Genomic DNA, 9,077 nt, shown 5'->3' on the forward strand with positions numbered 1-9,077 from the left:
AATATGAGGTCAAAAATACACATTTGTAAGTGTGAAGTATTTATTTAATAAAACAAGTGAATTTACATTAAAATTTAAAATTTAAAAATGTAAAATATAAAACAAAGTTCAATAAAATTGAAGTTAATTTGTAAATTTGATGATTGTGGTGCGTATCGAAGCAACAAGAGGGCGGCTGCCATCTCCGATCAAATTGACGTACGAGTATTTAATTGATAAATAATTAAAAAACCGTATGTGGTGTTGTAATAGAGTGTTACTGAATTAAAAAATGAATAATATTATTTTAATAATTAATATTTTACACCATTGAGATTTATATATTTGAATTCTCCTATACCTTATACAGAAATGACAAGCATAGTTTTTTGTTTTAAATATGAATTATTAAAACTAAAAGTAAAAATTGAAAATAACTAACTACCAGGGGGTCTACCAGCTCACGAAGAAAGAACACCAGAACACATGATGTGTCTATGTTCAGGTTTGGCCAGAACTACGCTTTTTTAACACACCAGTCTCTGGCTGGTTTTAGCTGGACCTTCTGTCTACTACCCACTATTACGAGGTTTTGTCTATAACTAAAAGTAAATATTAAAATTATTTAAAAACCAGCATGTCTACCAGCTCACGAAGAAAGAACAACAAGAACACCTGATGTGTCTGTGTTCAGGTTTGGTCAGATCAAGGCTTTTTCAACACACCAGTCTCTGGCTGGTTCTAGCTGGACCTTCTCTCTATTACTGACTATTACGAGGTTTTGTCGATTCAAGACGGCTTTTTTAGCTAGTTGAGGAGGGCTCGTTACTCCTTCCATCACAACTAACCAACTAAGACAAAAAAAAACATAGTTAATATAGAATTTTTAAGATTTACTGTTTATATTTTTACAATATTTTATTATTAGAATTCAAACATCCGAAATTTTATTTACACTTAAAAATTTAATAATAAAAATCATAACATTTTTGATATTTTATTAAATGATCAGTTTTCTAGGAAATCGTTCTTATGGTATTTTAGCGAATAAAAATTTTAAAAATTTTCTTAATTTTCTTTTATTTTTTCATACAACTTGTTAAGATATACTTAAAATCCTCTTAATGTGAGCATAAATATGTATATTATAACGTATAGTTCTTGTCATCTTAATGGCTCATAGTGTTTCAATGTCAACAATTTTCCGAGTTTATATTGTAAATATATATATATGAAAGTCAATACATCATCATGTTTAATTCCTAAAAAGTTCTAAAAGCTAAATCAGCAAGGATATTAAAACTGTTAAGAGGAAGAAATAAAATAGAAGCTCATTGCCCTGAGTAGAAGCAGGGTTACTTATAGTTTTTATTAATAATAAAAGTAAAATTATAAAAATAAGCTGTGGTTCCATTAATATCGTTCCTTAAGCATCGCTTTCGCCTAGTTAAGCAAATCAACCATATGACTTCTGTCAATTTTCTAAACTCAAGGGACCGTACCGTGGTTGCTATATTTCTAGTACAATATTTTTGGTATTGAAAATGTGGGCATTTGTATGTTGTATTGAAGCACTCACACAAATCACACAAATAATCTATTTTATTTTAATTAATAATAAAATTTTAATGATAATAAAACCAGATTTGATTAATATTATTGATTAATCACCTAGTATAATTTTTCAATTATCAATTATTAATAATATAATTATTGATAAAATGAAAAAGCTTAATATTGCGTTTGTTTCATTTTTTTTTTTTGTTTATAGATTTTCCTCCGTACTCTGGTAGTCGATGCTGACAGCTAACATTGCTGAGGACCAGGCGACTAAAATTGGATTCCCATAGAATTCACTGTCATAGCTGCTAAAAATAGAAGAATATTAAGGAACATTAAGTCAATCTTTAAAATATTTTAATTTATATATACAATTATTACTGATAATTTACCCTTGAAGATTATGGAGAGAAAGTAGCAAAACATTCAATAAATAAAATAAAACACTACCAAAAATAAAATGATTTTGTTCTGTTTTATAGGTTCTATAAAATAATAGCAAATCAGCTAACAATCCAAATACCTATAAACCTATAAATACCTATAAAAATATACCTATAAACAAACATATGGAACTGGTCATTAAGAACACAATAGAAACTGTTGTAGATTTGGAGGCTTTGCTCTTTAAAAACACAGAAAAGCCACTCTAGCGGACGCTAGCATTAATGATAATCAGATATTGCTAAACTACAAGAAGTGGATTTAAATTAACTGCCTATATAAACTATCGAAACGGACTGAAAGTGTTAATTAAACTTAAGGACTAAGTTATCAGTAAATAACAAACCCCCAATTCGTTACGTGGGTGTGATTTATGATATATGACTACAACATATCTTAAGCCATTCTTCAATATAAAGTATATAGAAGTTTTTGAAAGTGATATGTGATAAAATATAAAAAACCTTATTCAATATTTATTATTTCTTTGCAGATTTTAACAGAAAAAATGAACTTCTTAGAAAATTTGATTGAAGAAAAATTTCAGACGAAACCCTACATAATGCTATCCTGCTACGATCACCCAAAATGTGTTTAAATATATAACGTTACTTTACGCTTACTGATTTCTTGAGATGTTTTTTAAGTGTTATAAAACGTAAAAAACGGAAAAAAGTGTATTCAACTCAACAAAAAAAAAACTCAGCTCATGGCATAGAGAAGAAGTTGCACTAAACAAGCAAACGAATGAGATTTCATGAGAGCTGAGTTAAGCCAAGCCACTTGCCTAACGTTGGTCAACAAAATGAAGGACATATTTATTTTTAAACTTTATTGTTTACGGTTGTGATCATCTTAGTAAAATACAGTAAAGGACGAAATGAAGATGGAGGAAAAAAAAATTAAATGCAACTACCGCCATTACTTCACGTACCGAATTCGTCGACCGCCGCCATTGTGAGCAGTAAAACAGGAAGCGATTTAACAAATAAATAATAAAAACAAGGACATAAAGCAGGAACAAATGAAAGAAAATGTATAAAACAAACAGTGTAACAATTTAAAGGATATGACTTGTGAGCTGTTTGTTGTGCTCATAAAAAGTAAACAATGACTCTGCAAAGGATATGACAGGATATATTGTTATTACGTTCATACTCGTATTGTTGGTATCCTATGAACTGCTGTTTATGATGACAATGTTGATTTGGTCAACTATTTAATGGTGACGCACATAATTTAGCTCTTATCCTTTTCTTTCATTTGTTTGCTGTACGTATTGGTAAGTGTTATTATCCTTCAAAAAAAGAAATATATATATATATATGTATAAACTTCGTAGTTCGTAAGAAAAATATTGGCTTAACATTTTGACTTTAGTGAAAATATTAGTAAAAAATAAGAGATAATTTTTTTTTTTGTGAATTGAGGATAAAAGTGGGAAAGTTTTTAAATCCATAATTTTTTTTTTGTATATTCGTTTAAGTGAGTTCTTGCGTTAAACATACAGCTATTTCGAATATCGGTAAATCGTGGCGAAGCCAGAGTAGAATAAGGAAATAGAACCCACCTTAACAGAGTATATAGGTTTTAAACGTGATTATACGGTGCTCTCAGCGTACATATCAGTATAGTGCAACATATAAGCGCTCTCCTTGGAAATCTGCTGCCAAAGTTATACGTTTAGATATAGTTTCCTCCTCAGTAGGTTGCAAGGCCTATCTAATACACCTGTTCTTTGAGGCACAGCAACCTGGGTATAACGTGTAACTCCACAACAAGTGAAAGTAATGAATACAATTATACTACTCTCGTAATTTAGGGTTTTAACCTCACCCGCCTATATAACACACCTGCTGTTCTTTGAGGTACAGCACCCGGGTGTAAAGTGTAACTTCACAACGAATGAAAATAATGAATGCAGGTTTTCCACTCCTCTAACTTAGGGTTTTAAGCACAGTTCCCAGGAGCCAACAACAATTGGGCAAGACAGCCAAAGTTGTGGACCTTGTCATGATCGCAGATTTACATCTCCGTTCGATTGCTGCAAATGAGACTCGTTTACTAAGGATTATACTCCAAACAGTATAGGATGGTGCGTACTGACCTTAAGTCGTCAGTTACGACGGGCTTTACCTCGGGAATACTTTAACTGCTTTACACAGGCATTCGATTGCTGCAAATGAAACTTATTCACTAAGGATTATACTCCATACAGTATTGGGTGATAGGTACTGACTTTAGGTCGTCAGTTACGCCGGGTTTTGCTTTGGGAATAGTCTAACCGCTTTCTCGCGATCGTATCCCTCATGAGGGTATAATCAACTGATAATAAATTGCAAAAACACTGCCAAGAAAAATATTTTTTAGTATATCTGTCACTTTCTCGCTTCATCACTGCTATCAAGTATCCATTATCAAAGGTCTTTTAATTCATTAAAATATTTTTAATGGAATTCATTTAAATGCTGTTTAATACTGAGTTTTCCTCAAATTTTTCACTCTCATGCCATAATTAAAAATAAAAACTTTTTTATTATATTTATTTTAATTTTGGCTTACATTTCACATTTCATTGAATTCTATTAAAAAAAAAATTATTAACCTAATTAAATAATACAAAATTTTCAAACAAATTTAAATTAATTTTGAATTCTTGGTAGATTTTTTAAAAAAATAATTTTGAGTTCAACGAAAGTTCATTTGTTATTTCAATAAATAAATGAGGAATCAGTTGAACTCCTTAAGCATTTCAAACGCTAATTAAAAACAGTTTCCAAAGTTGTTAGGATTTTAATTTTTACATAAAATTTTTTTTTTTCATAAATGGTTGTGCTGTACTAAATAAACATTTTCTCAGCTGTTAGTAGTGAAAATTGGAAAATGAAATCTATAAACGAAACTTCAAATGAAAATGTTAATTACTTGGCTTTAATTTATTCTTGCAATGAATATATCTTCAAATAAAATGTTCGACACTTTCCGCGACTTCTCGTCATATTCAAAAACATATCATTTACCTTACGCATTTTCTCATAATTTTCCTACTCTTTGCTCGTAGTTTTTCCTTAGCAATCATAAAGCGATTTTCCAAATTGTTTTGTCAAAACTGAAATATGTTTGCTTCTCAACCTTTGCAGCAACAAATGAATGAATACTTTGCAGTGTACTTGAGGGCCAAATCGGTAGCTTTCAATTTATGACTTTAAATGTTTCAATTGGCTTAGCTCCAAATGGGTTTTTGATTTACGACAACAAAGCACGCAATACTAAATAAAAAAATAAGAATAGTGTATAGTTTTCTTTAAATAAAAAATGTTTGAATTTAACGAAAATATTTTTAATGATACATTTTTAGTTTTTTTTATAAAAATTTTATTTATTTTATAACATTCTATAAACAATTCAAATTTATATAAATAATGAAATACAAGAATTATTTCCAAGAGCTCTAATGATGGGTATTTGGCAATACTCGAAACAGCTGTATGTTCAGCCAAAAATTCAATTAATTAAAATAATATAAAAATAATTTTTGTTGTTGTAATTCACTACTATCAAAATCTCACTACTTTTTAACTAAGGTAAACATAATAAAAAAATTATCACAACAAAGCACTCCAACAATTCAGATTAATTTAATTATTATTGAAGTCTAATATTATAAAGGGTTATTTGACACTCTCAGTTAACTAATAAGCAAATTATACTTTTATATATTTATACTTTTTATATATTTATATTTTTTGTATATTTCTATATATAATATATTTTCATATATTCTTATATTAATATTTTATATTATTTATATTAATATTATAATAATTTAGCACATTAATTATTAATTATTTAATATTTTATATTTAATTTTTTTTTATATTTATTTTTTTTATATATTTTTTTAATTTTCATATGTGTTGTTTATATCTTTTAAGTTTCTTTGATATTTTTGTTTCATTTTAAATGTTTTTTTTTTGTTTTATTTTTTTGTTTTGTTATTTTTTGTTTTTTATTTTGAAATTTTTTTGCTTTTATTGTTTTTAGTTTTGGTTTTTTTATTTTTGTTTTTTATTTTTGTTTTTTATATACCTTTTTTAGACTTTCTTTTATATATACATTTTAAATATTAAATATTTTTATAATATATTTATAATTATGTTGAAGCTATTTGAGCTAGTGCACTTGAGCACTTTTACTCTTTCTTAACTCGACATATTTTTAAAACTCCTCTTTACGTCTTGACTGGATTATTGTTTATTACTTCAACAGACTAAGCAATAACTGACCTCAGATCTGCATACCTCTCCGAGGAGCCTATAACCATTCTGATATTTGATAATGCGGTGTTGTTAAGTCTGTCAGTTTTCGCAAATAATTTCAGGGCTCTATCTTTTGTTTTTTTTTTGTTGGGATCAATCTTGAGGTCCCTGAGGATGTCATTCGTTCTAATGTACCATGGTACTTTGAGTGTTTATTATATTTTGAATTTTAATAACAAAATAAATATTTTTCAATATATTGAAAATATTGATATTTATATGTATTTAATAATTATTCTTGATTCTTCTTCTTCTTGAGTTAGTGCTATTACGCACTTTTACTCTATAATGGCTGGGGGGCTTATCTCTACCCCACACTAGGCTTTAACTAGGCTAAAAAAAAACATATCATTTATTTGTCTTTTAGTGGATGACGGACCTTAAATCAGCATATCTTCCTGAGAGTCCAGAAGTGGACTTGAGGATTGTTAGGGTGGGGTTAATTAGCGTATCAACTTTAGTGAATAATTTTAGAGCTCTGATATATTTTTCCACTGTAACATAAAATTTACACTAACTAAATTTTACTACACAAATAATACCAAACAACACAAATATAATAAAAACAAAATAAACAACAAGAAAACAAACAACAATAGAAAGAAACTTGTAAACAACGAACCGTTGAAATCACAAGAACAAAGATACTGCTTGCTTCGCACATCACAAGTATAAAAGGCGAAGCAAACGCAGTAGACGGGCATTCAGCAAGACAGCGAGCTAAGAACAGGTCGCTCTATATTACATGTGCTGAAGCACCAAGAATCGAAATTTACATCTCGATTTCTATTTTGTTTTATTTTTTTATTTTTAATAGAAATACACATTTCTATTAAAAATCATAATTAATAACGAAATTAACATTTCGTTAATAGTAATAGAAATATAAATTTCTATTACTCTATTGTTCATAACGAAATCAAATTTTCGTTAGTAAATTACGCGGTAAGGTGATAATACCACATGAGTATTAGCACCCATACCAAATCCATTGTATGAAGAAGAAATTCACATTTCTTCAAACCTTTTGTCAGGGGCGTCGAAATTAACATTTCTACGCCAAAATCCATTGTATAGAGAAGAAATTCCCATTTCTTCAAACCTTTTGTCAGGGGCGCTGAAATTAACATTTCTACGCCAAATCCATTGTATGAAGAAGAAATTCACATTTCTTCAAACCTTTTGTCAGGGGCGTCGAAATTAACATTTCTACGCCAAAATCCATTGTATAGAGAAGAAAGTCACATTTCTTCAAACCTTTTGTCAGGGGCGCTGAAATTAACATTTCTACGCCAAATCCATTGTATAAAGAAGAAATTCACATTTCTTCAAACCTTTTGTCAGGGGCGTCGAAATTAACATTTCTACGTCAAATCCATTGTATAGAGAAGAAATTCACATTTCTTCAAACCATATCACCGTACCAACGTCACCATCCACCGTATTCCACTGTTCCTATCAAATAAATTTATTGTAGGACTGAACCTTGAATCCGGCGAGTAAAACCCCGGCCAGAAAGGTTCGTTACAATTGGCGCCCGAGCAGGGACAGTGGGAACAGAACTGACCAACATCTTCAGTTGAGTATGGAAGACAAACCAACGGTGGTACCATCAGGAATCAAGGAAGTGACAGGACAAGCAGGCCGTAAAACAGCAGTCGCTTCGACAAGCGCAAAACGATTGACATCAGGAGGTAAATCTTGGATTTACTTCGCTAAAAAGGAGGAACTGGTGAGTTACGCAGACGAATTCGGATTAGATCCAAGTGGTTCACTGGAGGAACTTCGGAAAAAACTTTCAACGTTCATGGACTCAGAGGCAGCTGAGAAAGATACCGCCAGGCTACAGGAACTCGCGAAACTACATATCAGAAGCTCATCACCGGGAGTCATTGAAAATAGACGTCCTTCGTTAACTAAGGGAGGAAGTTTAACCATGGCCGAATATCCTGTAATCATCAACCAAGTCAGAAAATGGGAATGCCACTACTCAGGGGAACACGAAATACTACCATTTATAGAACGGATCGAGGAACTGGCAGATATGTACGGAATACATCGGGACTTATTACCGAAGCTAATGCCTGAAGTTCTAAAAGACAAGGCACTGATCTGGTTCAGGAATAACAACAAGCGATGGACCGAGTGGCCATCATTCAAAGCAGATATTTTAGCATTCTTCTTGCCCCCAAGATACTTTGAACAATTAGAGGACAAAATACGAGCCCGCCTGCAACAACCCAGGGAACTGTTCAGAGATTATGTATTGGCACTGCAGAACATCATGCAATATTCAACATACAGTGAAGAGATAAAATTAGAGAGGATCTACCGGAACAGCCGTACCGAGTATCAATGGTACATCCGTAGGAAAGACTTCCAGTCATTATCCGAGCTGTTAACATTAGCTGGGGACCTGGAGGCACTGACCGCTACAGACCGTCAAGTAAGAAATACGCTACCGGCTAAGGAGATCAAAGCAAGAGTGATTGATACATCTGAAGACAAGATCAAAGATGTCAGGACAGCTTGTCGTCGTTGCGGACAACAAGGACACTTGAGGTGGAATTGTCGTTTTTCAAGCATCTTATTTTGCTGGGAATGCGGAAAGAAGGGAAAACGTACAATTGAGTGCTGCAGGAACCAGGGAAACGAGAACAGGGTCCATCGACAGAACGGGGCGATGGGACCTCAAGTCAACACCCCGTCCCACCAGTAGAATGCATGAAAAGCCCCCGACAGTCCGTACAGGGATCCTCGCGAAGTTTCCATTAA

The sequence above is a fragment of the Teleopsis dalmanni genome, chromosome 2 (genome assembly GCF_002237135.1).
Source record: "Teleopsis dalmanni isolate 2A chromosome 2, ASM223713v2, whole genome shotgun sequence".
Lineage (NCBI taxonomy): Eukaryota > Metazoa > Arthropoda > Insecta > Diptera > Diopsidae > Teleopsis > Teleopsis dalmanni.